Source organism: Mus musculus, chromosome 5 (assembly GCF_000001635.26).
Source record: "Mus musculus strain C57BL/6J chromosome 5, GRCm38.p6 C57BL/6J".
NCBI classification, from domain to species: Eukaryota; Metazoa; Chordata; class Mammalia; order Rodentia; family Muridae; genus Mus; species Mus musculus.
In genome coordinates, this window is record NC_000071.6 from 119,636,129 (window position 1) to 119,662,591 (window position 26,463).

At 48.3% G+C, this 26,463-nt stretch overlaps 2 long non-coding RNA genes across 2 annotated transcripts in view, besides 2 other annotated features; one reads left to right on the forward strand and one right to left on the reverse strand.

Moving 5' to 3' along the window:
* Tbx3os1 (T-box 3, opposite strand 1) overlaps nt 1-26,463 on the reverse strand; it is a 60,256-nt gene that overhangs the window by 24,876 nt on the left and 8,917 nt on the right. The window contains exon 2 of the long non-coding RNA NR_166476.1: nt 3,866-3,976. This is a non-coding gene — a long non-coding RNA (T-box 3, opposite strand 1). The remainder of the gene's footprint in view (nt 1-3,865; nt 3,977-26,463) is intronic.
* On the forward strand, nt 10,009-23,134 carry Gm16064. The gene is made up of 2 exons (XR_878735.2): nt 10,009-10,223; nt 22,889-23,134. It is a non-coding gene; the product is annotated as a predicted gene 16064 (long non-coding RNA).
* Nucleotides 14,092-16,622: an enhancer, noted in NCBI's record as "VISTA enhancer mm1178". NCBI's record gives its function as "enhancer in: branchial arch[4/6] | heart[4/6]" and the evidence as "EXISTENCE:transgenic organism evidence [ECO:0001131][PMID:17130149]".
* Nucleotides 14,357-16,423: an enhancer, noted in NCBI's record as "eA fragment used in the reporter constructs". NCBI's record gives its function as "activates a minimal Tbx3 promoter and synergizes with the eB enhancer in the atrioventricular canal and interventricular septum of transgenic mice E10.5 embryos, and also activates a minimal SV40 promoter in transfected Cos-7 cells, with synergistic induction by Gata4 and BMP" and the evidence as "EXISTENCE:reporter gene assay evidence [ECO:0000049][PMID:24963028]".

Here is a 26,463-nt window from a genome sequence, read left to right on the forward strand (position 1 = left end):
GGGGGCGGGGTGGAGGTGGGGGGCCGCACACGCTCAGAATTCTTCCCCAAGTGCCACAGTAACACACTTGAGCCTATCTTGGTGCTGACAGTGTAGAGGGTGTCTGCCACAAAGCTCATGAACTATGCCTCTGTCCCGGAAATTCCCTGTGTACCTCCTGAAACAGGCCCAAGTTCTCTTTCTTTGATGAAAGCAGCCCCCAAGGTCACAGTCAAGACCCACCACCCCCAACAGGAGCCTCTAAGAGGGCAATGGGACAGCCTAGCTTCCAGCCCAGACTTGAGTTCCACTCTCTGCTCTTTGGCCTGGAGGGCTGCCTCCAAGGATACCACTGCAGCCCCTGACTTCCAGCCTCTGGCTGGACTCAGCTTATTTGAAGTATTGCTAGTGACGAGAAGGCAAGAGGGTAGGTTAAGCAGAGGTGGAGCTGAGCATCCATGCCTTGCCCTCTTCCTTGAGGGGCTGTGAGCCACCAGGACTCCATACGGGGCAACCCAGCATCTGTGGACCCAGCTCATATGGATATCCAAACATCGTACTCTCAAGCCCCTGGCATCCAAAGGTGAGGGGACCCCACCATTGCTAGCTTTGTGGTGGTTTTGCCCCCCTTCCCTGAAAAGCACCCTTATATTATGTCCATCCATGATGAATGGATAATGGGAAGGGATTGTTTCGTGTCTCCAGTGTAAGTCATAATAAGTTAGAATTGCAGCTACAAAGGAAAGATGCTGAAGATGGACCCATCTTGCATGCTAGGTAAGCACTCTACCACTGAGCCACACCCTGACTTATTATATTGATTTTTCATTGAAACAGAGTCTCAAGGAACCCAGACTCACCTTGAATCCACTATATAGTACCTGAGGATGACCTTGAATTTCTAACTCTCCTGCCTCCACCTCTCCAGGGCTGGGGCTACTGGTACAGGCAGTGCTGGAGATTGAACTCGGGGCTTCACACAAGGGAGGAAAGCTCTTTCCACACCAAGTGACAGCCCCAACTGCAGGGTCCCTTCAGGTATCGCCTCCATTGTGTCTTTTTGGTACAAGCAGGTCCTGGGATCCATACAAATTCAAGGGGGAGGGACACAGACTCCAGAACTTGATAGATGGAACTGGAAGTTCCATGCAGAGAAGCATTCTGGGAATTCCTGCCACTGTTCTTGAGACCACCAAGTTCACTTCTTATGCCTGGTCTGGTAACTCAGTAGGAGTCATGAAAGTGGGACTCTTAGCTCAGCTTAGCTTCCACTGCACTTCTGGTCTAACCTAGAACTCCCACAGCTCTGGCAATGGGAAGTCCAACCTACAGCCTAGCCTGAGTCTACTCATTGCCCCAACCAACTTGACATTTCTCTATAACTCACAGGGAAGTTCATATATCCCATTGCATTCAGTGTTCTTTGCCTGTCCATCAAGCTGAAGTTCAGAGGAGTTGAGCAACTTTCTTCATGTCACACAGCACACTTGGGTAGTAAAAAAGTTTAACCCATGCCCAGAGGTCCTGTCCAGTAGTTTTCTTTTCCGTTTCAACCATTAATACTTTTTAGGGAAAACATACCTTCAGCTCTTCTCTGATCCACATCTCCAAGCTAGCTGGAGAAGCCAGAGAAATACCTCAGTTTCTCGACCACTCCCCACCCCTCAACTGGCAGATGGAAGCTGGGAATTGCTCTGATTCCAGGCCTTTCTTTCAGGTGCGCACTGTGGGCAATAACGGGTTAATCCGCCCTCGCACCCCGAGAACCTGCCGAACCTCACTAGAGATATAATTACAGAGAATCACTGCTCTGGCCTTCTGGGAAGGGTTTTTGTCAGAAGTAGGTAAACAATGTCCTGTGGTCTCTTCACCCTGTGGGCTGATTAACTCTTGGGAAGAATGTTCCCCAGTGGCTGAGGTGAGTGAGCTGCTTCACCAACAGCCCAAACTCCCTCTTGTTGGGATTCCAAAGTCTCCCTAGGGGCCCTTCCCACCCCCACCCCACCCCCACCCCGGCCCAGAGCCAAGCCTGTCCCTGGTACATCTCCCCCACAGTGTGGCCAATGCCCCTACTGGAAGGCTGATGAGACCCCATCCAGTTGCTAAGAGTTAACCACCCACTACAGAGTTCCTGGGTAGGAACCAGCCAGGCAAGCCTGATTTATTACCTTTTAAAGTCTCCCTTGTCTTCCCATTAGCCCTTCTTCGACTTTCTCTAATCTCACATCTCCTTCTCCCTACTTAAACGCTGAAGCCCTGAGTTGGGTGTTTTCCCACTCGCCCTGAGGTCTGAGCTTGAGAGACATTTTCTTAGCCGCGCTTATCTCTCGCCTAGCATCTCTCCGCTCCAGTCCCGCCAGCCGCCAATCTGGACTTCTGAGAACCGAACAGAGGCCCTGGGGGTACTTGCTTAAACTGACCTCTGGATTGGGTGACTCATCACCCTTGAGAACCCAAGTCGGTCCTTTCATTCTGAACAATTCCGGCAGGTCTGTGGCTTCTACAGCTGACCACACTGCACCCCCAAGCAAGTATCTCCTCAGCTTGACATTGCTCCAGATCAGAATCTTGACTCCTGGAATCCCCAGGTCCCAGGTTATAATGTCTCCTGATAGTTGCTAAAGACCCCAGGCTGGCCAGTCCTGACCCTGGGACTTCTTTGATCTGTGTGACCTGGGGTAAATGACTCAACCTGTCTGTTTTTAGTCTACTGATCAGTTAAATAAAGACAACCCCCCCCCCCCCGCCCTCAGCCCAGCCCTGTGTCCTTGGTGGTGGAGGTAAGGCTGGGATGACATTCAACTGTGGATCAAGAGTTCTACATAGAAAAAGGTACTTGGGAGCCAGGTGTGGTGACTCATATCTGTAAGTCCCAGGGCTTGGGAGGTAGAGGAGGGAGGGAGGATCAGGAGTTTAAGGGCAGCCTGGGCTACATGAAACCCACTCTCAAAAAAAAAAAAAAAAAAAAAAAAGGCGGGGTATGGAGGATGCTAACAGACCTCTCTAATACCAGTATTATGAGGCAGAGATATGTGGATCTCTGCACGTTCAAGACCAGTCCAGTCTACATAGTGAGAACCTGTCTCAAAGCAACAAGCAAAATGAACCCTGTTTGCCAACCCACGACCAGGTGGGAACCTCTGTACTGCACTTCACTGTCCCTAGTTCAAGCCACCAGGTGATTTGCCATCTGTACTGTCCTTTAAATTTTTTTATTTTTTAAATATATGGATGAGTGGGGGGTGGGGTGGAGGGAGGAGTCTGTATATGTGAATGAACACACCCAAGAAGCCAGAGGCATCAGATCCCCTGGAAATGGAGTTGGGGCCACACTAAGGTGGGTGCTGGGAATTGAACTTGGGTTCTGTGCTAGAGCAGGCAGGTTCTGCCACCTTTAATGCACTGCGGTGCTGGGGAATCAAACCAGAGTTTCATACCTGCTAGGTAAGCACCCTCCCTACCTACTGAAGAGCATCCCCAGCCTTCATTGTATATTTGAGTGGCATGTATTTGAACACTACTATGTGCTTGGCTAGGTATTATATAAATATGGGGGATCCAAAGGAGAGCCACACAAGGGCTGGGTGTGGTGACCTCACACCTGTAATCTCAGCATTTGGGAGACAGAGGCAGAGAGGGTCTCAAGTTCAAGACCAACCTGGACTACATAGTTCCAGAACAGGCAGGACGACATGGAGAACTCTGTCTTGAGATAACAACAAGGAATTTGTCTCTAAGACTAATATTAATTGGGACCCAATAGAAGGGTCTTGACCTCATAGGACCTCAGGGAGGAATCACAGGTACGGTCTGACAAGGGTCTATCTCTGGTCAACTCTCCAAAGGGGAGGCGTGCTTGAGAAGGTATGCGATGAAGGATTCTTACCTTGCTTGAGGTCAGGAGCTACGAGCTGAGATCCAATGGAGGAACCAGTCACTCAAGGAGAGGAGACCCTTTGGATACCACCCTCTGCCCTGTGGCAGACAGACTTCCTCCCTAAAGGGGGTAAAGGAAAGAAAATACATCTCACATTTGTCAGCTACTGCTACGAAACAAGCGTCCAGGAAAACTTAGTGCTCTCAACCTGAAGCCACTGTTTATTATGTTTGCTGATTGGGCTGAGCTCCGCAAGACTCTTCTCTCAGCTAATAGGTACAGGCTGGGCTCCATTCTGTGTCCTGAGGCCCAAGTCACAGCTGTGGAGTAAAGAGACTTGCGGCCAATGCCGGCCACCTGGATCGATGCCCAAAGATCCACACACAGATAGATAGATAGATAGATAGATAGATAGATAGATAGATAGATAGATAGATAGATAGATAGATAGATAGATAGATGTAATTTTAAAAATATATAGTGGTAGAAACACAAAGAGGACAAATGGTTGTGCGCCTCGTCTCTTATAACCTGGGCTGGGAACTGCTCTGCTGCCCTTCTTCCCCAGCTTCGATTGGCCGAAGCAGATCACATGATCAACCTTGACGGAAACGTCCGGGAGAACAAGGCACCGGAGCATGGATCGTTTTTTTGGGTTTGTTTGTTTGTTTTGGGGGGTTTTGTTTTGTTTTTTGTTTTTTTGTTTTGGAGGGCCAACAGTTCAGTCATCAAAAGATGGGCGTCAAAGTGTGTGGGTGGAGACAGGGAAATGAGATATTGATCCGGAGAAGAAGGAGATAATAAGGTTCTGCCGGGTCTTCTAAGTCTAATAACTACTGTTTTTAATAGCACTGGGGTGTGGAAGATAGTGGCAGATGATGGTTAAATCCCTGGCTGCTTTGAGGAAACTGATGAGACAGGTTGGGAATCCCACCTGTGGGTTCTAAGCCTGATTGAGGGTGTGTGTGTGAGCTCACAGCTGTGTCGGCCTCCCAGTTTCCGTGGCTGGCTCTTCACTGAGGAATGAACGGGACACCCTAAATCTGACTTTTAGCACCCCCAGAAAGTCATCTATTGGAACCCATACAATCCAGTCCCTTGTGTCACCTTACGAGCTCTCTGCACACTCGCACATTTTTCCAGCCTGGAGAGGAGAGAGAGACGTCTCTATGTTCTGCCAATTAATTTTACTCCCAAGAGGTGTCTCCTTCGTTGTCATAATCACCAATTTGGAAGGATGGCCTCCAAACACCCTGCATTTTCAAGCAAGCCCAAGATGTCCTCCAAGCCCCGCCCCCACCCAGAGGGCCAAAGCTTTGGCCGTGGTTCCTGCGTGCTGAGGACCTGGGAAGAGCGGCTGGCTGGCTTTGCTCATCGTATCAGAATAGATGAGTCTGAAGCCAGCTATTTCAACTCAGAACCCAGAGCTCATTTTCCTTCCAGTCTGTCCCTCTGCCTTGACCATGAAATTCCAATCAATAAGTCTAAGGGATGTGCTTGTCTGCCAGAACTCTTGCCCAGGTGGGGAGACAAACATGCTCAGAGCAGGCGGGTTCAGAAACACAACTGAATCCTGAGAGTCTCCATCGCAGGCATCACCTCCCAACCCGTCTTGGCTGGAAACATTCCTGACAGTCCCTGGCTTCCCTCTGTGGAGAGAAACATCCATCTTAAGGCTAATCAGCCAGAAAAACCTGCTTTCCAGCTGAGTCTCACTGCTTCCCACCAAGACACAGGAAGACTGGCACTTTGAGTGGTCTGAACAACCAGGAAGCCCCCAGGAGCCAGGGATAAGTACAGCTTCGTATTCTTTCTCCATGTGGCACATCCAACTAGATGTCTCTGCTTTGTCCTGGTCAGGGACAAACAGGGGTAGGAAATACATATGGTGTTCAGGCCTGAGAAGTCAGGCCAGGCCAGGCCAGGCCAGCCAGCAGGAATGGAAAGCTGCAAGCTAAAGTGACCTCTCCCGGACACTTCTCTTTGTCAGTCTTTCTGAATGAAAGGGGGAAGATTTACTGCCAGGGTCAGCTGGCAGTATTTCACAGCCATTTCAAATGGATTTGAGACAGTAGGGTAGTCGGCTGTGCTGGCCACAGAGGGGCCATAGAAGGCTCATTTTTAAAAGAAACCCATCCAACATCACGGATGTAGTAAAGCAGAGTTCTTGGCCGAGGGGGGAAAAAAGAGGAAGAAGGATTGCACTGGAAACTTCAGAGGCCAACGCTATTAAACACATGGCCAAATTGCTGAGGGTTTTAAGATGTAAAATGTTCTCAGTAGCTCTCGGTCAGCCTGGGCTTTCTGTCCATTTAGCAAGATCTGTTTGCAGCGCAGGCAGAAGTCCCGAGGTCTGGTTGATGGGGCACCACATTTATTATTGATGAAGTTAGAGGAAGAAAATCCTAGCTCAGATCTGAGTAAGGCCACACAGTTACTGTTTAGGTAGCAGATATTTGCAATTAGCTACAGCAGCTGTTTGGAGCTACCCTCTACCCCTAGCCCACCTGCTCTGTCCAACTCAGTCTCTTTTTAAGATAAAGCTGAGTCCTGTGGGGCGTGGTGGCTTATACCTGCAACCTCAGCATCAGGGAGGCAAAGGCAGGGTTGCCAAGAGTCCAAAGCCAGCTGGGAATACAGAGTGGGGTCTGTCTGTAAATGTTGACACAAAGAAAAAAGGAGAAAGGAAGAAAGAGAGAGAGAGAGAGAGAGAGAGAAGGAAGGGAGGAAGGAAGAGAAAGAAAGAGAGACAGAAAGAGAGAGAAAAGGGAAGAAAGGAAGGAAGGAAGGAAGGAAAGAACACCTTAGTTATTGAATCAAAATGAATAATTAAAAGACATCTGTAAATAAATTGAAGATTTAAAAAAATGGGGGAAATAGAGATGATTCAGTCAGTTGGGTTCAGATGCCCGGACAGGAACACCTGTGTACTACCCCAGCATGGGGAAGGCTGAAAGGGCTGGATCCTGTAGCTCATTGGGCTTAATTGAGTTTAACAGACTCAATGAGCTTCAAGTTCTATGAGAGACCCTTCCTCAAAAACCAAAGTGGAGCTGGATGCTGAATGTGGTGGCACTCAAGACAGAGACAGACGGATCTCCATGGGCTCAAGGGGAGGCTGGTCTCTGAAGTGAACCCCTGTTCCTGTTCTGTTATTCTTTAAGCAACAACTGCAGCAGCAGCAGCAATCAGTGAAGAGCAAATGAGAGAAGACACCCAACATCAACCTCTAATTTCCAGAGGCACATAGGCACGCACGCGCAAGCTCGTGCCCACACTAACAAGTCTGTATACCTCACGCACAACACACTTACGAGAAAAATTATTTCTAAGAGGTTAATAAAAGTAAACCAAGGCATGGTGGCCAACACTTTTAATCCCAGCACTCAAGAAGAGACAGAGGCCAGCAGATCTCTCTCTAAGGGTTCGAGGGCGGTCTGGTCTACAGAGTGAGATACAGGACCAGCTGCATCAAGTGACTTTGTTTCAAAAACACAAACAAGCAAGCAACAATAACAATAAAAGTCCCATAAAAACAAGAGAGGAATCATATATGTGTATTTCTTCTTTTATTCTATTCATTTATTTGGCTAGCAGTGCTGGGGACTGAGCCTGGAGCCTTGGTTGTGCTATACACACACACACACACACACACACACACACACATATATCCTTTGGCATGAAAAACCTACTTCAGATAACGGAAGAAAATGGTTAGGCTTGTAGCTCAGTAGAGTGATTGCCTAGCACAACCAAGGCTCCAGGCTCAGTCCCCAGCACTGCTAGCCAAATACATGAATAGAATAAAAGAAGAAACTGCCACCTGCTGCCCTAGCCACCCCCTGCCCTGCTGAAGTCAGCCTTCACCCCACTTGGCTCTAGTAATTCTGAGGACTGGGAAAAGTCGGAGGGCACCACCTTCGGCAGGGCGGGCTAAGAACAACTCCCACGGGCTTCTCTCTGGTTGGGCTCCGTGCTCTCTTTCTGCTGTATAAACAGGCCATTAATACCTTGGGAAGAGGTGCAGACACACCTCCCCTGAAGAAAGCAAGCCCCTGCCAGCTCCCCTCTACTTTAATTCTGCTGTTAACACTCCTCAGGGCGCAGGGATAAGGAATAAATCCCCTCCTTCAGGAGGCAGAGCTGAGGGGGCAATGTGGTTTGTTTAAAGTCTCCGGCTTGGCCATTGCTGGAGCCTCCCGGTTGCTCTCGCCGAGGGTGGGGATTGATGCGGGGGGGGGGGGGGGAGTGAGGGAGTGGGGACTTGAAAATGAAAATGAGAAAAAAAAAAAAAAAAAACCAAAAACTTGTTTCCCTAAGGCGGTTTCCGGTTTGTAAATATCGTCACTTTAGATTCCCCCAAATGGACTGAGATATGGCTGGGGCCTGGCTGGGGGCAGGGGAGTTGGCCTTTGATTTTTGCAGGACCTGTGAAAGGCAGGGACGGGTAAGAGCAGGGAGCCAGATCTGCAGGGTCTCTACAGTTAGAAGTTGACAGTATGGTGAGGGTCTCACAAGCCTCAGATACTGTATGGGCAGGCCAGATACAGGGAGACTATTTATGTATTTATTTATATATTTATTTGTTAATTTGTCCATTCGTCTGTTTAAAAAACTTTTCTTTTTATTTTTCTTTCTTTCTTTCTTTCTTTTTTTTTTTTTTTTTTTTTTTTTTTATTCACTTAATGTCTATAGGTGTCTTGCCTACAGGTGTTTCTGTGTTCCTTGGGTGTGCCTGGTGCCTGAGGTCAGACAAAGGCTGTTGAGTCCGTTGGAACCAACTTAGAGATGGTTGAGAGCCACCATGTGGGACCTGGGGATTGGGTCCTCCGGAGGAACAGCTAGTGTTCTTAAAGGCTGGTGCCACCTCAGCAGCCTCTTTGTTTTATTTTGTGAAACAAGGTCTCCTGTGGTTCAGGCTGGACTCGAACTTACTATGTAGTTAAAGATGGCCTTCAGCTTCTCATCCTCTTGCCTGATGGGATTACAAGAACGTACCTGTTTTATGCGGTTTTGGGGATCAGCCTTAGTATGAGCTCTACCAAATCAGCTACGAGTTCAAGCTTTCTCTTTTTATTACTACTACTACTACTACTATTACTGTTGTTTATTTAAGCAAACTTTTTCTGAATTTTTCCAGGCTGGTCTTGAACTCCTGATCCTCTTTGCCATCCAAGTGCTGAATCCAAGTGTGGGCCTTGCCACCAGCCCCAGCTTGTACATTTTTTTTTTAATGTTATACTTCTTAACTTCCATCTTGGGTTTTGTTGTTAGTGATGGCTTTAGATTTAGTCTCACTGTGTTCCCCCAATCACCAAGGAACTGGCTGAGTAGCTCAGGGTTGCCTACAGAAAACAGAGGCACTTCACAGATGACACTGTAGGGAGACAGATGACCAGAGCGAATATGACTTGGGCTCCTGGTAATCTCTTATCTTTTTTTCTTTTCCTTTTCCTTTTCCTTTTCCTTTTTTTTTTTTTTTTTTAAAGATTTATTTATTATATGTAAGTACACTGTAGCTGTCTTCAGACACTCCAGAAGAGGGAGTCGGATCTTGTTACAGATGGTTGTGAGCCACCATGTGGTTGCTGGGATTTGAACTCCGGACCTTCGGAAGAGCAGTCGGGTGCTCTTACCCACTGAGCCATCTCACCAGCCCTCCTTTTTCTTTTTCTTTTTCTTTTTCTTTTTCTTTTTCTTTTTCTTTTTCTTTTCTTCTGGTGGGGAGAGGTGGGGCAGATTGAGACAAGGTGCCTCTGTGTAGCCCTGGATGTCCTAAAACTCACCCTGTAGACCAGGCTGGCCTCTGTGTAGCCCTGGCTATCCTAGAACTCACCCTGTAGACCAGGCTGACCTTGAACCCAGAGATCTGCCTGCCTCTGAGTACTGGGACTAAAGGCGTGGGCTACCACCAACTAGCTTGGTTTTGTTTGTTTGTTTGTTTGTTTGTTTTCAAATTTCAGTTAATATAAGGAAACAGAAAAGAGAAATGTGTATTTGGGAAAGAAACTCAGAGGCAGAGGGCTTACTGACCTCCATAGCACCTGGCAGAAGGGTTGTGGGGAGGCAGGGAGATGCCAGAGACACAGGTGTAGATGCTTTGCCTACATCTAGGCTGGGACCACTCTAAGAACAAAGGCAAGACTTGGGGCATAGGGAGTGGAGGTTATCAGGGTATTTCGTACAGTTTCACAACTGTTATCTTCCAGGTTGCCTGGGATACCTGTGACCCTGTCGCTTCAAAGCATCGGCCTCCTCATTTGAACACAGGCACTGAAGGATCTCAGATAAAATGATAACCTGTTCCATTTTTGCATCGAAGCAACTCACCCGGGACAGGTACCAATGAGCCAAGACCCGCCATGGGGTGAGTACATGATTATTAATGTCCAATGGCTGGCATACAGTTCATTCTCCCAAACACTCCACTTTTCCTTATTGAAAACATTGCATTAAAAAAAAAAAAATGAGCCCAATGGCTATAGGTTAAAGCTTGATCCCTGGCACCTGTAAAAAGCACCTGCCTGCAATCCAACACTGGGGAAGGGCACAGGTATGGAGGTCCCTGAGGCTTACTGGATAGCTAGCATAGCAAAATCTGTGAACTCCAGGTTCAGTGAGAGAGACCCTGTCTCAGAAAATAAGGCGAGGCGGAGGGCTGGCAGGATGGCTCAGTGAGGCCATCAAGTAAAAGTGCTTGCTACCAAGTCTGTGGACATGAGTTTGATCCCTGGGACGCCCATGGTAGAGAGAGAGAGAGAGAGAGAGAGAGAGAGACCCGAGATCCGACTCCCACAAGTTGTCCTCTGACTTCTACAGGCACACACACACACACTCATGCAATCCTAAATGAAGAAGTAAATAAATAAATCAGGGAGAGGAGAGGTTTAAAAGTAAGAAATGAAGTGCGGAATGACTAAGGAGGGTCCTAATGTTGACCTTTGACCTCCGTGTGTGCACGTGCTCACATACACAGAGTATCGAGGCACCATAGCAGATACCTGAAATCCCAGCACTGAAGAGGCCAAGGCATTTGAGGCCAGCCTGAGCTACACATTGAGACCTGGACTTAAAAAGGGTTGTAAGGGAGAGGGGGAGGAAGGGAGGAGAGAGAAAAGTCAGGGAGGGTGCTTGGGATATGACTCAGTGGTTGAGAATTTGTCCTTTTCTGAACAGGGCCCTGGTTCCTTCTCCATCATGGAAATAAACAGGAGAATGAAGCCAGGGCTTGCAAGGCCATAAGTTGTTCTGCAGGGAGCCTCTCTCTGCTCTCTGGGACCTTCAGCCCCCTGAGGCCACCCCATTAACCCTGAAGCCCCGCCCCATCTACCTGTAGGTGTTCTGACACTTTCACTCCTTCTAATTTCTAGTGGTCCCTTAAACCAGGCTCCCAAGTCTTCCCCCCCCCACCCCCCCCACCCCCCCCCATTCCCCCCCCCCCCCCCCCCGCTGCTCCCTGGATGTTTAAAGAGTTATCTCTCCTAGAAAGTGAGGGTTGAGGTCGATCCTGGGGGCCATTTCCAACCCTCGGTGCAGACATTCGACTAAGTGCTGAGTTTGGTTGTGAAGAAGGCTTAGCCAGACCCCAGCCTTTGTGAGGGGATTACCCAGAGCTAAGGCAGGACTTGTCTGCAGATCCTTTGAGGCAAAAAAGCTCTGAAAAGGTGTTTGGGGGTGGTGTTGAGGGAGTGGGGGAGACTAAGCTAGCTTCTTGTGGAAAGAGAAATTTAAAGATTCAGAGGAAAAGGCAAGAACTCAGAACTCACTCTGGGTGGGAACAGCCGAGGTGGAATTTTTATATTACACTTTGTTTTGAAGGCAGGGTCTTAAAGCTAGGCTTAGAGGTGTGCATTATTACCATGCTGGATCTGAAGTTTTATTTTCAACTCTGTGTGTGTGCATTTGCCCATGCGTGTGGGTTCTGGTGCCTAAGGAGGCCAGAGACATGAAAAGTCCCTGAGCTGGGGTTAGAGATGGTCCTGTGTAGGCCATCTCTTTTGGGTGCTGGGAATTGAACCTAGGTTGTTGCAAGAGCAGCAAGCTCCGCCTCCCTAGCTCCTGGTTTGGCTTATTTTGGGTTTGTTCGGGACTGGGTTTATAGCCCAGGCCAGCCTTGAACTTGCTATGTAGCTAAGGATGACCTCCCACTTTTTAACCTTCTGAGGTCAGAGTTTACAGGTATGACCACCAGATCTAACTTGCGTGGTTCTTTCAATATTACCCAGGGCTTCCTGCCTACTAGATAATGCTCTCTATAAACTGAGCTACATCTCCAGCCTCGTTTCTGTAGTAGATAGATAGATAGATAGATATGGATAGATATAGATATGTATTGTATTATTTTCCAGTGCTAGATGAAGTTATAAAAACATCACTGGAAATACCCAGAGGGGCCCCACCCATTCAGAGGAGAAGGGGAGGGGGGAACCAGGAGGGGGACAGTGAGTGGGATATAAAGTGAATAAGTAAAATAACAACAACAACAATAATAATAATAAATAAACAAATTTAAAAGGACATTCTTCAACTAAGCTATACTCTTAGCCTAATTTTCTCCCTTTTCTTGCTTTGCAGGAGGAGGAAGGTGTGTGTGTGCGTGTGTGTGTGTGTGCGTGTGTGTGTGTGTGTGTGGTGTGTGGTGTGGTGTGTCTGCATGTAGCTATGTACATGAGAGTCTGAGGCCCAGAGGTACTAGAGCCCCCTGGAGCTGGAGTTACAGGCAGTTATGAGTCACCTGATGCAGGTGCTGAGAACCAAACCCAGGGCTCTCAAGAGCAGTAAACAGCACCCTTAACCATTAAGCTGTTTCTCCAGCTTCTTGCTATCTCTGTAGTTACTCCCTGGGTCTTTTCTCTATCTCTCTCCTGACCCCAGCATGCATCAAGCACTCTCTATCAGAATCTTATGACCTCAAAAACTGTAGGAGAGCCAGAGATAAGTGTCTCTCTCTCCCCTCGTCCTGGAGTCAGCGCCCCTATTAGTTTTCAAGTCTCGATGTTTGATTTCGAGTCCAACTGATGTTTTTTCGACATCCCGACCCCCCACCCCCAGGCCTGTCTGCCCATATCTTCTCCAGCCCTCTGGATAAGAAGGAGCCCACTGCCAGATCTATCTAGGGGAAAGAACTCTGGAATGAAGGGCCATTCCATAGGATTAGACTGTCCCTGAGAAGCAGGGCCAGCAGCTATGAACCCAGGAGAAACCTCCAGTGACCAGGACAGAGCAATTTAAGATTCCGGGGTCCTGAGGGCCTCCTGCCTCCCAGCACAGCTGGGTGTGGCTGTCTACCCCCCACCAACACCACACACACACACAGGAGGCCACTCACTATGGTACTCTGCTCTTATTCAATCATCTCCAATCATCATAGGAGCCTTCTGATGCCTGCCCAATGCTCTGGGTCATTGGGGTTCCTCTGGCCTCTGGTCCCCAACTGGGGGTTGGGGAAGGGGCTGTAAGGATGGTGAAGGATGAGAGAGGAAGATGGGATGATGGAAGGCAGGATGCAGGGAGCAGGGAAAGAGAGAAAGAGGGCAGAAAGGGAGGGAGAGAGAGACAGACAGACAGACAGAGACAGAGACGGAGACACCAGCAGACAACCATAAAGGCTGGGAGAGACCTGGACCAAGAAAGGAGAGAGATGGAGACAAGGGAGAGAGAAATGGACAGGCAAGTCAACCAAGGAAGGAGGCTGGTGGGAAGGGAGCACTTAGAGGGAAATGTAGGGGCAGGGCCAGGGGGCAAATGAGCAGCCAGATACGGACCTCTCACACTCTGGATGTAGGTGTAAGATCATATACTAGAGTGTAAACCCCTCCATTAAAGCACAGTTGAGCTTCCCAAACACGGGCTCCTGAAGCAGCCTCTAGCTCTGGTAGACACAGCTTCCAAAACCATCAAGAACATCTAATGGCAGCAACTTATAAAGGGGTGGACGACTCTGGAGACAGTGAGAGAGATTTCCAGATAGCTCCAAGCTGGCCTTGGGGTGGAGGGTCAGAGAGCATGGGCATGACTTCCAGAGGGGTAAGGGAAGGGAGGGAAGGGGAGGCCAGTTTTCCTTTGTGGTTTCCCTCCTCACTCTGAAGTTGCTCTTCTCTCCTAGTGCACAAAACACTGCTTGGTGCCCTTGCATGGCTCAGAAGAAGGCTCTCCCCTAGTTTTCTCCCAGAGTGCACTTGACCAGAAAGAGAGTTGGATACCCAACTTCCCGAGGTATGCCCTTTTAGAGTGATGGGGTGAACTGTTGGAGAGACAGCCCTTACCCCATTCAAACTACTCCTGTACCTCAAGAAAGTATTTTATTTATTTATTTATTTATTTGCTTTCTTTTCTTTTTTCTTTCTTTTCTTTCTTTCTTTTTTTTTTTTTTTTTTTTTTTTCATGACAGGGTTTCTCTGTGTAGCCCTGGCTGTCCTAGAACTCACTTTGTAGACCAGGCTGGACTCAAACTCAGAAATCTGCCTGCCTCTGCCTCCCAAGTGCTGGGATTAAAGGTATGCACTACCACTGCCCTGCACATTTTAAATATTTATTACTTAAAATATTTATTCATTCATTTATGAGGGGTGGTAGGAGGGGGAGAAAGAGATGTGGGGGGAGGGGGAGAGAGATGTGAGGGGAGGGAAGAGAGAGATGTGGGGGGAGGGTGCTTCAGCACATCTGTGGAACTCAGAAGATGACTTTGTAGAACAAATTCTTTCCTTCCACCTTTACGGGGTCCTAGGGATTGAACTCTGGCTGTCTCGATTGTGTGGCAAGCTGCTTCATCTTTCGAGCCATCCCACAGGTCCAAGAAGGGTATTTTAAAAAATTATTTATTTTGTGCATGTGTGCACACATGTAGGACACATGGGGCAGTCAGAGGACAATCCCAGGAGTCAGTTCTTTCCTTCCAACGCGTGAGTCCCAAAGAAGACACATGGGACATTAGGTTCGACTGTAAATGTCTTTAACCGGCTTCCAAGAAAGGTATTTTAAATGAGAATCTTTAATGTAGCAAGAAAAAGATTCTTACATTATTTCTTCTTCCTCTGTCTCTATCTCTGTCTCTGTCTCTCTCTCTCTCTCTGTCTCTCTCTCACCCCTCCCCTCTTTCTCTCAAATACTTATATTTGCTTTGTTTTCATAAACAGCTGATAGTTTGTTTTAAAAGAACAGAGGGAGGGAGGGGTGCCTACAGGGCAGAGAGAGAGAGAGGTGGAGTGTGAGTTGTACAAGCGCTCGCTCGCTCCCGCATTCAGGCCTCACTAGCAAGTAATAAACAAGGACCTGGTTCAGGTACAGACAGCTGGGAGGGGGATAGGGAGGAATGCGAAAGCAGATTTACACCTGTCCTCACAGTTGCTATGAGGACGCTTAAGGGCTCTAGAAATGACCCTTGGTGCCGACTTGTCTGGAAGCCATCAGCCTGAGTTTTGAAGCAGGAATCTTCAAGTGGGCAGCAGGAGAGTAAGCTCAGCCCCACCCCCATCCCCCAGGCCCCAGGCCTGCCCTCCCCCCCCCACCACCACCATGAGGTTCCACAGAGCTGAACCTCCCACAAGGCAAGGTAGTCCAGTCTCCTATCCAGCCCTCTCCTTTTCTCTCAGTTGATAGCAGCACCCGTTTTCACTCCTGCTGAGGACTGGGCTCTGGGCAGGATTAGCAGCCGGCTCCTAAACCACCCTTGTCTTCCCTCAGGAGCTCTGTCTGGCCCCAGTCCAGCCAGCTCCTTCCCCTACCATCAGCCGCCCTGGCCCACTGTCCAGACAGATGAGTGACTGACAATACACAGACCTCCCTGGAATCCTGCTTCTGGTCACCACACACCGCTGGCCTGCAGGAGCCGGAGCCCAGGCAGCGCTGCCCTGCCTGAAACTTGTTACCACCTCTCAGAGGCTGTTGAAAGCCCCACTCAGCTGAGCCCTTCAGGATGGGGACCCTGGAGCCAGGGCACTCAGAAGGGATGTTTGACACCTGCCCTGGGGACTCTGAGTCCCTGACTCTCTGCCCCTGGCCCCATAGAGGTCTAGGAGGGTTGAAAGTGGGTAGATTACAAACTGTGCAGATACCAGAGAGGACATGGTGGGGAGACCTAATACTTTGCAGGGATCAGAAGAGGATGCTGGCCCAGCCTCCATTGCCTTATTGATAAGATGAGGAGGTGGTAGAAAGACCATGTTGTGTGTACTATGAATGTTTCAGTTGCTCAGAGCATTAAAAAAAGTATGTGTGTGTCTCTCAGTTGTTCAGAACATTTACATATATATATACATACATATATATATATATACACATATACATATACATACATATATATATGCATGCTCTGTTTTGTGTGTGTGTGTATGTCTGTGCACATATCACATGTGTAAGTGACTGCCTGTAGAAGCCAGAGAGGGCATAAGATCCCTTGGAGCTGAATATATAAGCAGCTATGAGCTGGTCTTTGTAGGTGCTGGGATCTGAATTTGGGTCCCCTGGAAGAGTAGCCATTGCTCTCAACCGTTGACCCATCTCTCTAGCCCCCTGCACACCTTTAAATAACCTACTCATTTTATCAAAACACATCATGGTTGACCAAGAAAGCTTTGGGCGACTCTCCCTAGATATCTGTGGCAGCTTAGTTTCCAAGACTCTATAGATAGCAAAGTCTCCAAGTTTTCATAGGAACTAGAATTGGTATTTTGATACTGGATTAAAACCCAGGGTCTTTGGAATTCTATGTGTGCCTTCTGCCACTGACTGCACTCGGAGCTTCTGCATGTGACCTCTAGCTGACTTAAGTAACCTAATAACATGTAAGTCAGCCAATCTCAACCTATGGGTTGTGACCCCTTTCAAGGGGGTCCCCTAAGACCTTCAGAAAACACAGGTATTTACATTATGATCCAAAACAGTAGCAAAAGTACAATTATGAAGTAGCAATGGAAATAATTTTATGGTTGTGGAGTTACCACAGCACGAACTGTATTCAAGGGTCGCAGTATACAGAAGGTTGGGAATGGCTGGTACAAATGCAATGAACATGACAGCTGTTACAGTGTGCTGTTGGGGAGTAAGAAGAAGATAAACTCTTTTCTTAAAACGATGTATTTATTTTATGTATATGAGTATATCATTGCTGTCTTCAGACACACTAGAAGAGGGCATCAGAGGCCGGGCATGGTGGTTCACACCTTTAATCCCAGCACCTGGGAGGCAGAGGCAGGCAGATCTCTGAGTTTGAGGCCAGCCTGGTCGACAGAGGGAGTTCCAGGACAGCCAGGGCTATACAGAGAAACTCTGTCTCGAAAAACCATAAAAAAAAAAAAAAAAAAAAAAAAAAGGAGAGGGCATCGGATCCCATTACAGATGGTTGAAAGCTACCGTGTGGCTGCTGGGAATTGAACTCTGGAAGAGCAGTCAGTGCCCTTAACCTCTGAGCCATCTCTCCAACCCTGAGATAAATTCTTTTTTTTTTTTTTTTTTTTTTTGAGACAGGGTTTCTCTGTATAGCTCTGGCTATCCTGGAACTCACTTTGTAGACCAGGCTGGCCTCGAACTCAGAAATCTGCCTGCCTCTGCCTCCCGAGTGCTGGGATTAAAGGCGTGCGCCACCACGCCCAGCCTGAGATAAACTCTTGACGCCCACTGGGCACGCAGTTGTTTCTCCAAGCTTTCCCATACACCACACACCATGGCAGACCCGGAACATAGGAGAGCCAGGCATACAGCTATTCAAACCCAACAGCTTTCCAGGAGGAGAAAGAAACCAGGGAAGTCAAGAAAGGAAGCCACAGACACGGGAGCCTAAATCTGACGTGTGGCTCTGATCATGGGGGAGGTCAGACTATGTGAGGAGAGGCACAAAGATGAACTTCCTCACCAACATCAAAAGGATGGGCCGGGAAAGCCAAAGTGTCTTCCTCCAAAACTCGCCTGCCCAGGAAGCAAGTGGAGCTTTCGGGGTGTGACAGCTCCCATGTGTTTCAGGGTGCTTTACTAGTAAGGTGGTGGTGTTCTGTGTTCGGATTTAGATTTTTCTAGGCTCTGAGCTTGTTTGAACTTCAGAATGCCAGCTTGAGCTTTGAGCTGTCTTGTCTCCACCATTCCTGCCAACGCCTCTCTGCCTTTTCCAGACACAGTGTGGGCAGAGTTGAAGATCTCTGTGGATGCTTTACAGGTCCTGCTGAAATAGGGTCTTACTCTGTAGCCTCGGCCCACCTGGAGCTTGAGATCCTTCTGCCTCCGCCTTCTATACACAAGGATGACAAGCATACAGCACCATGTCAGCTAGAATAGTTTTAAAAGGCATTATAATAAGATGTTAAGTAAGAGAACAAAATAGAAGAAAAATAGAGAGGCTGCAGGTGTGACGGCTTTGGAAGCAGAAGAAGGACCATGCATTTGAAGCCATTCTGAGCTATATAAGAAAGTTCCAGACCACCTTGGACTACAGAGTAAGACAACTCAGCCCCTCTGTCCCCTGACCCCTTTGGCAAGATGTTTTCTTTTTGCTGGCCCATAGAGGTGCGTGCCTTTAATCCCAACACTTGAGAGGCAGAGGCAGGCAGATCTCTGAGTTGGAGGACAACCTGGTCAACAGAGTGAGTTCCAGGGCAGCTAGGGCTACACAGACAAACCCTGTCTATAAATAAATAAATAAATAAATCTATACAAATATGATGCCATATATGGAGACATCTCTCCCAACCTCAGGTGTTGGGAGCACATTGAAAATATGATCTAAAAGAAAAAAAAATTACTTCTAAACAGGCTGATGCAGAAGGGTCATGGGTTTGATGCCAGTCAGTCTGGGCTACATGCTGAATTCCATTCTACCCTGAGCTACAGAATGAGGCTGGAACTCCAAATAAGTACGAACCAAACCTAAACAAATTGCCTTTGGGCTATGTATACAACACATGAATAAATTTTGTTTTTAGACCAGGGTGCCATCCACAAAATATCTCATTATTATATAAAATCAAATGTCCTAAAATCTAAAAAAGAAAAAGAAAGAAAAGAAAAGAAAGGAAGGGATGGAGAGAAGGAAGACAAAAAAGCTAAGCAATTCTAGGGGTTTAACACACCCAAGGGCTGGGGGGTGTAGCTCAGTTAGCAGAGGATCTGCTTGGCAACGACAAAGCTCTGGTTCCAACCTCCAGAAGCACAGAAGTGTGCTGTGGCGGGACACACCTATAATCCCAGCACCCCAGAGGTAGAAGCAGGAGGATCAAGAGTTCAAGACCATCCTCTGCTGTATATGGAGTTCCAGGCCAGCCTGAGAAACAGGAGACTCTGTCTCAAAACAAGAAGCAAAACAGCAATACCTAATTACTGAACACTAACTATATGCCCCAAGTTAGGCTTGTAGTTGAGACTCCTTACCATGTCGCCTGTAGCAGGAGCCACTTTGTTCTGTTTCTGAAAAGTAATCAAGGCTTACAGAGAAAGATCAATGAACTCATTCAGGAGTTCTGGGCTCTAGGCCCCACTCTTTGAAGGAGGTGTACCAGAACCTTGTTAGAGTCCATGGCTGGGTCTGCAGAAGCATAAGTCATGTTGGAGCTCACAGGCATGCAGAGTCAACCCTGTCTACTCTGGAGTGTTAGCCCCTGGCAGCTAACTGGCAATAAATAGTTGTGGGTCCCACCTAGGGGACACTAGAATCACAGAGGTTGGTGTGTACCATTCCAAGTGTGAAAGGGGAGGCGTGTTCAGTGTGCCCCTTCAAGATGTGGCTTACCCACAAGCAAGTGTGATCCTCTGGGAAGCAATCACAGGAGGCTCCAGTCTTGAACCTCATCTACACACTGCAGTCAGGTCACCAGCCACCCCCTCCCAGTCCTGCCCTCTACCATAGGTACAGGGAAACCAAAGTTCCAAGCAGTTGGCTTTATAAGCCTAACAGAGGCAGCCTGCAGCCTACAGAGCCTTTTGGGAGTGAGGGGAGCCTCCAGTGAGAGGCAGGACTCTACCCCTATTGCTGCATAAGCACCTTGAAGCTTTGAACCACACCATCAAAGGGGGGGGGGAAAAAAAGGACCTGTTTCAGGCTGTAGTCTGAGAGCAGGGTTGCCTCTACAACCCGGGTGGGTGGGTTTGATAGGTATCTAAGCATATCCCGGGAGAGGAGGAGGGACTCAGGCAGTTTACCTGGATGTTTGGAGGAAGTGGGGGGGGGGGGGGGAGACAGAGACAGAGACAGAGAGACAGAGACAGACAGAGAGACAGACAGAGAGACAGAGAGACAGACTGGTTCCTTATCTAAAGGAGGTAAGGCAGTAAGACAATTCTGGGGACACTCTTGTTGGTCCTAAGCATTTGCTATCAGGCTAAGGCAGGAGCACACCTGTGTCTTAAGTTCCCTAAGAAACCAGTGGCAGGAGGAAGGGCACAGCTAGCCAGTGAGACATCCAGCCTTTCCCCTCTTTTGCTATGGGACTCCAGGGAAAAAAAGGATCCCAGTGCTCTGAGCTCATTGGAGGAGTGTTTCACTTCCCTCCTTCCCCGGGATGCCCAGGATGCCCGCTTCAGACTGGAATGCCCAAATCTCCACTGAAGCAATTGTTCAAGGAGCTTGTCAAGTGGGAACTTGGTAGGCCTCAGTAAATACTGAGCTGTATATAGGTCGTAAGTTCTTAAGGGAGAGCTCGCAGGCCAGTGTTAGCAAATGTCTTCAAAATCTTTCATTATTTCCCAGGGCTTTGGGATCTCGGATCTGGACCTCAGATCCGGATGGCTCAAGAAGGAAGAGTTCTATCTAGTGACATATAGCAGTCTCTGGTCTCCAAAGTTGCGGGTGGAGGTGGCATTCCTGCAGGTCCCTCTCAGTCTCGGGGTTCGGACCATCCCCAGCATCTCGAATCCCCAGATGCCTCCAGCCTAAGGCTAGGGCTCACAAGAACCTCGATCAATCCAGTCTGGGGGGAACTGGAGAGAACCGGAAAGAAGAGGGGGGTGACGGCCAAGATCAGAGGGGAAGAAAGAAACCAGGGGTGGGGGGAACAGACCGAAACAGACAGACGGAAGGAGGAGCCAGTGCTCAGGGCGCCGGGCCCAGGCGTCCAAGCCGAGCTTCCCGCCGCGCCACACCCGGCCTAAGACCAGCTCCCCACCGACCCAGTGACCCATTCGGGCTTGCACAAAACCAGCGCCCTAGGAGTCCTGGCCAGACCGCTGGGGCTTGATTCATTTCTTGACTAATTATCTGGAGCTCCTTGGTTCCTTCTTTCAGGGCTCAATTAATTCCCGACGGGCGGTGGGTAAGAGGCTGTGTTGAGGAGGCACCGCCTGGAGCCCCTTTGTGAAGTGCTGTCTGGACTATATCGATTGCACACACACACACACACACACACACACACACACACACACACACACACACACACTTGTCTATACATTAAAAAAAAATCTTGAAAGATCTCCATTTCCAAAATTTAGGTTTTGTCCTCCAGCCACTTCCCTGACCGCCACCAATTTCGCAGCTCTCCTGGACCAAGCCCCAAAGCCAGTGAGATACCAACTTGGGTGTGGTTCCATTGGTAGAGTGCATGCCTAGTATGCAGGAAACTCTGGGGTTGATCAGCATGCGAATCCCTAGCACTGGGGAGATGGAATGGAGGCAGGGGGATTGGAAGTTCAAGGTTGCTGCATAGTGAGTGATTCTACAGTAATGGGGGTGGGGGTGGGGCGAGGGGGCGAGGGTAATACCCAGTCATCAACCAAGCATCCCCATTGAGATTAAAAAGGCTCAAGAAGAAACTGGCTGTGCAGCTGCGGGCTTCTAGGTGCCCCAGTGTGTCAGTAAGTTACCTGGGGCAAATGAGCTTCTCCGTGAAATTACCTGCCTTTTCCGAAGAGCAACAAAAATGCATCTGAGGTGTGAGAAAACTGTGGCCATTCCTGTTCCCGGGAGAATTTCTCAAATAATTGTCGGAAAAAAAAAAACTTATTTGAGTAAGCGACTGGGAGCTGAGATGGTCTAGAGTCTGATTGGAACCCTAGAGATTCAAGGAGGGACTCTGCCCATGTCTGGGAAGTCCGAGGACCAGGTGATACATTCAAGCCAAGCCCTCTATCCAGGATGGGAGTGGGATGTGATTTCCCAGCCTTGGCTGCCTGAAGGCTCATCAGAATGGAGCTAGACTGGACACTCAGCTTCCTGGGAGCTAGACACGAAAAGTCACCTTTTGGGTGGAACCCAGCAGGCAGCCATGAGGAAGAACTGTCAGTTTCAGTGGAGGGAGAAGATCCCAGTCTATTAAGTTGACCTCACAGTGGGGTGGGCTCTCTCCCTCATCCATCATCCTAACGAAGTATAGGGCGAAAATATAGACAAAGTCAAAGTGCCTTCCTTCCCAAAGCTGCTGGAAAGTGGCTTTCTCAGGCACCAGAAGATATCAAAATCACTCTTACCTTATCCACCAGTCTCACCCTTATTCATTCACAAACAAGCAAAAACAAACAAACAAACAAAAAAAAACAAAACACACACACACATACACATAAACCAACTTCTCATGTGTTTCCTGGAAAAAAAAAATTAAAGGAGAGTTAGTCTATCCAGCCAATCAACAAACACTCAAGGCTCACGTTACCTGGAAAGCGGTCTAAGGCATTGGGACACTGATGGGGAGTGGGACTGACAGGGAGTGGGGAAAAGGATTATGGGATTCCTTGGCGGGTGCTATTTCAACAGCGGTGCTGTGGAGTGAGCCTCCTTAGAGGTTTGGGAGGAGGTCTCAATCCACTCAGAAGCAAAGAGCTCACACTGAGTGGAAGCAGTTAGATCTCAATTCTGGAAGCTAGCAGTTCTGGAGAAGTACGAATGGTGATGCCTGCCAGTGCCCTTCACCCTGTGGGGACCTGGCTGTTGGACCTAGTTTCCGAAGTTCCCAGCAGCTAACCTTCCTAGGACTGAAAACCTGCGTAGCGTCACCTTGCCACTGTCTAGTGCTACCTTTTTTAAGACCTTGGAGTTAACTGTCTCCTTCCACCCCCTGCTTCCTAGATCTTCTGTTTTCTTGTCTTCAAAATGGGCTAAAATGTATTCTTTTTTAACCCCAGCAAAGAAAACTCAGGACGGCCAACCTGGAAGGAACCCTTCCTCCCATGAGCTTCCAGAATGGTGTGCAGTGTTCGGGAGTTAGAATGTACTCAGCAAACACTTGTGGAAACCCGGGTTTTCCAGCACTTACACCAAGCTTCATTTCTATCATCTCAAAATAGGTTTGTTTTTCCTGGACTTGTTTTGCACATTAGAATCCATTTGGAGAAGCACTAATTCCCTTAAAATGTATTTTTGGAACTAGACACAATTCTTTTGTTGTGTTGTTGTTGTTGCTTATTCTTGCTATAGTGCCCAAGCAGGTCTCCAACTTGCTGTAATCCTCCTGCCTCAGCAGCATGTACCACCACAGGCAGCCCAAATGAGTATTCCCCTTTTAGTCTCTGTGTCTTCTTTGACATTCTTTTCATCCTCGAATGACTACTTTCTAAAAACCTGGCTCTGATAAAACTGATAGGAAAGCCAGGTCTCCCTCCCTGCCACTCCCAGACCACAGAAGCTCTGTGAGTGAGTGAGACAGTCTCTCTCTCTCTCTCTCTCTCTCTCTCTCTCTCTCTCTCTCTCTCTCTCTCTCTCTCTCTCTCTCTCTCTCCCTCCCTCCCTCCCTCCCTCCCTCCCTCTCCTGCTCTGTAAATCAAGTCCTAGCACGTGTTTGAAGTCTTCCAATGTGGTAGACCAAGCTTCTCTCTTGCATTGGTTTTGTGACAAAATCTTGATGTGTAGCCCTGCCTGGCTTCAAAGTCCCTGTGTAGACCAGGCAAACCAAGATCTTGCAAGGGTCCTCCTGACCCTGTTTGCTGAGTGTTGGGATGACAAGAGCCACTTTTAGCCTGAGGTTTAAAGTTGTTTTAAAAATATTTATTTACTTGTTTATTTTATGCCTATGAGTGCCTTGCCTGCATGTATTTAGGGGCGCCCACAAAAGAGTCTTATCCCCTAGAACAAAACCATTGTTAGCCATCATGTAGGGTTCTGGGAACTCAACCTGCGTCCTTTGCAAGAGCAACAATTGCTCTTAGCCACTGAGCCATCTCTCCAGCCTATAGTCTGAAGTTTTAATGACTTTGATGGAGTCTCTTCTAGGACCACTGAAGCCATCTGACAACCCGTACTGTCCAGACCCCAAGATATCCTGGACCCCTTAAAAGTAGGAATCCTGAATTCTGGAATGGATGTTCCCAGTCCAGCGTCCACCCCCACCCCCACCCCTTTCCCTCCCATTTCCTAGCATGCCTCATGTGAGTCCCTCACTTCTGCCCAGCGGAGGGGAGGGGAGCGTGAGGAAGGATGGGAGAAACAAACTTTGCAAAAAGGGGCGCAGTGCTATGGGATTTGGGAAACCAAGTGCCTTTTGGCACCTTGGCTCTTGAGGTATTCTCCCACCACCACCACCACCACCACCACCACCACCACCACCACCACCACCACCACCACCACCACCACCACCATTCAACTAGCATGGAACTAGAACAGGTGGAGTCTCAGAGCATTTCCCGGTGGCCTCCTGAGTCGGTGATGAATCCTGGTCTTTTCCAGCCTCCCCAGAGGATTCACTTTCCAGATCTGTCACTCATTAAATGACCCTCTTCCTCCCTGGCCTTCCTAGCTTTGGCCTCTGCAACTGCTGAGGGTGAGGCTCAAAAGCGAAGCCTTTTTCCACAACCTAATGTGTCCCCAGAGATTCTCTCAGTCTACGGGAGGCACACGGAGAACCTGGCTCCGCACGCCATGTTTTCCCCAGCGCCATCCAGCGGGCGCCACGGCAAAGGCACCTTCTTCGGTGGTCCCCAGAGCCTCTTCGGGAGCAAAAAGTGGAGGGGTTCCCTAGTGCCCAGCAGTTCCTCCCCATCTCTTCATCCTCAAAGTAAGGTATCCCTGTCTGTCCTCGCTCTGCCTAGGGTTGATGGGGTTCAACCCTATTATTTACACACAACTGGCAGGGAATGGTTCAAAAGAGAGGTTGGGGTGGGGGGGGGAGTATTTGCAACACCACTCCCCGGAGACTTCCCTGTGGCAGATTGAGGGTTCAACCTGTGCTGGGTGACGCTTGCAGCTCCCGGCACGGCAGACATGTTAAGTCCTGTCTTCCTAATTGTAGCACCCATGACCTTATACTGGCTGAAGTCGGGCTCCTGCCTAGACGCTCTGCCCTTACTTGCAAGCAGATTTGGGAAAACTTCATCCCCCTGCTCAGGCGCTTCCCCAAAGCTTCTCCCTGCACCTAATCCTGAAAGCAAAGGCGGGAAAACACTACTTTCATACATGAGGGATGTTATCGCTAATTTTTTTGGAAACGTGCCTAGGCACACACACATTACATATATTATTGAGCGGGTTAGTGGGAGACTTAAAAACACTGAATGTCGGCAAGAAGGGCATATTCTCCAATTCCCTGGTAATTTGTAACAGACAGACTTTATTGCTCCAAGAGAGGGTAAGTGTGTAGTTACAGCGTTAATTTAACTCTGTCTATATGGATCAAATAGGCGTGTGCCCGTGGGGTGCGATTGCAATGAGTTTTTTAATCAGAGATTTAATTTCATATTCTGGGCTACTTAGAAAGCCCATATGTATACACCCATGCCCACAAAGAACATTTGAGAAATACAGATGTGATATTCTCTGACGTTTAAATAGCTCAATGGAACACAAGCTCCCAGTTGCACCGAAGCGCGTCGTAGTAAACTCCGCAGGCATTAGGCGGATCTACTCTTGATGTTCAGATCTTCAGAGTCCAGACCGAGAGCCAGACCAACTGCTCTAGATTTGAATCTGAAGCCTGTCTTCTGATATCCCAACCAAGAACTCTCTTGATCCCAGTTCCCTGCCCCCTTCATTCCTGCTAGAAAGACTATATTAGATAGATAGATAGATAGATAGATAGATAGATAGATAGATAGATAGATAGATACTTTTTAAAAAATTCTTTCACTCTAATATCTGTTATACATACACATACATGCACACGAGCACACAAATCTATTCTAGTCCTTTAAAAACATCATAGTCTACAGCAAAAATGCCTTTCACCGACTTCAACAATTCTTAAATTCTAGATGGAGAAATGAAACAGAGAAGCCTGTCTGGGTTACTCAGGACATGAATGCACGAACATAAAAGTGAAAAAAATCCATCATATTTTAACTTGTCTAATAGAAAAATCTTAACTCCACTGGACCGTGTTTCCTCCTCTTCCTCCTGCTTTCAAAAAGACCACAGTGTGTGCAGGGCAGGGGCGGGGGTGGGGGAAGCCACTTAGAATGAAAAGGAAAAAGAAAAAAGAAAAAGAAAAAAATCCGAGGTGATATTTACACCTGCGAACTTTGGATGGTTGTATTCGGCCCCAATTGGTTTAATTGTAAATCTTTTCCTCATGGCCCCCAACTCCTGGACCGCGCGCGCGTCTGGGTTTAATAATGCACCTCCCGCACCCCCATCAAGGCCTAGCTGGAAAAAAAAAAAAAAAAAGACAATTCCCCCAGCCCCACCCCCACCCAACTCAGAGGCTATCCCTGCCCCCTTCTCCAAACCTTCCCCCAAACCCAAGCTCCGGGAACCCTTAGACACGTGGAAA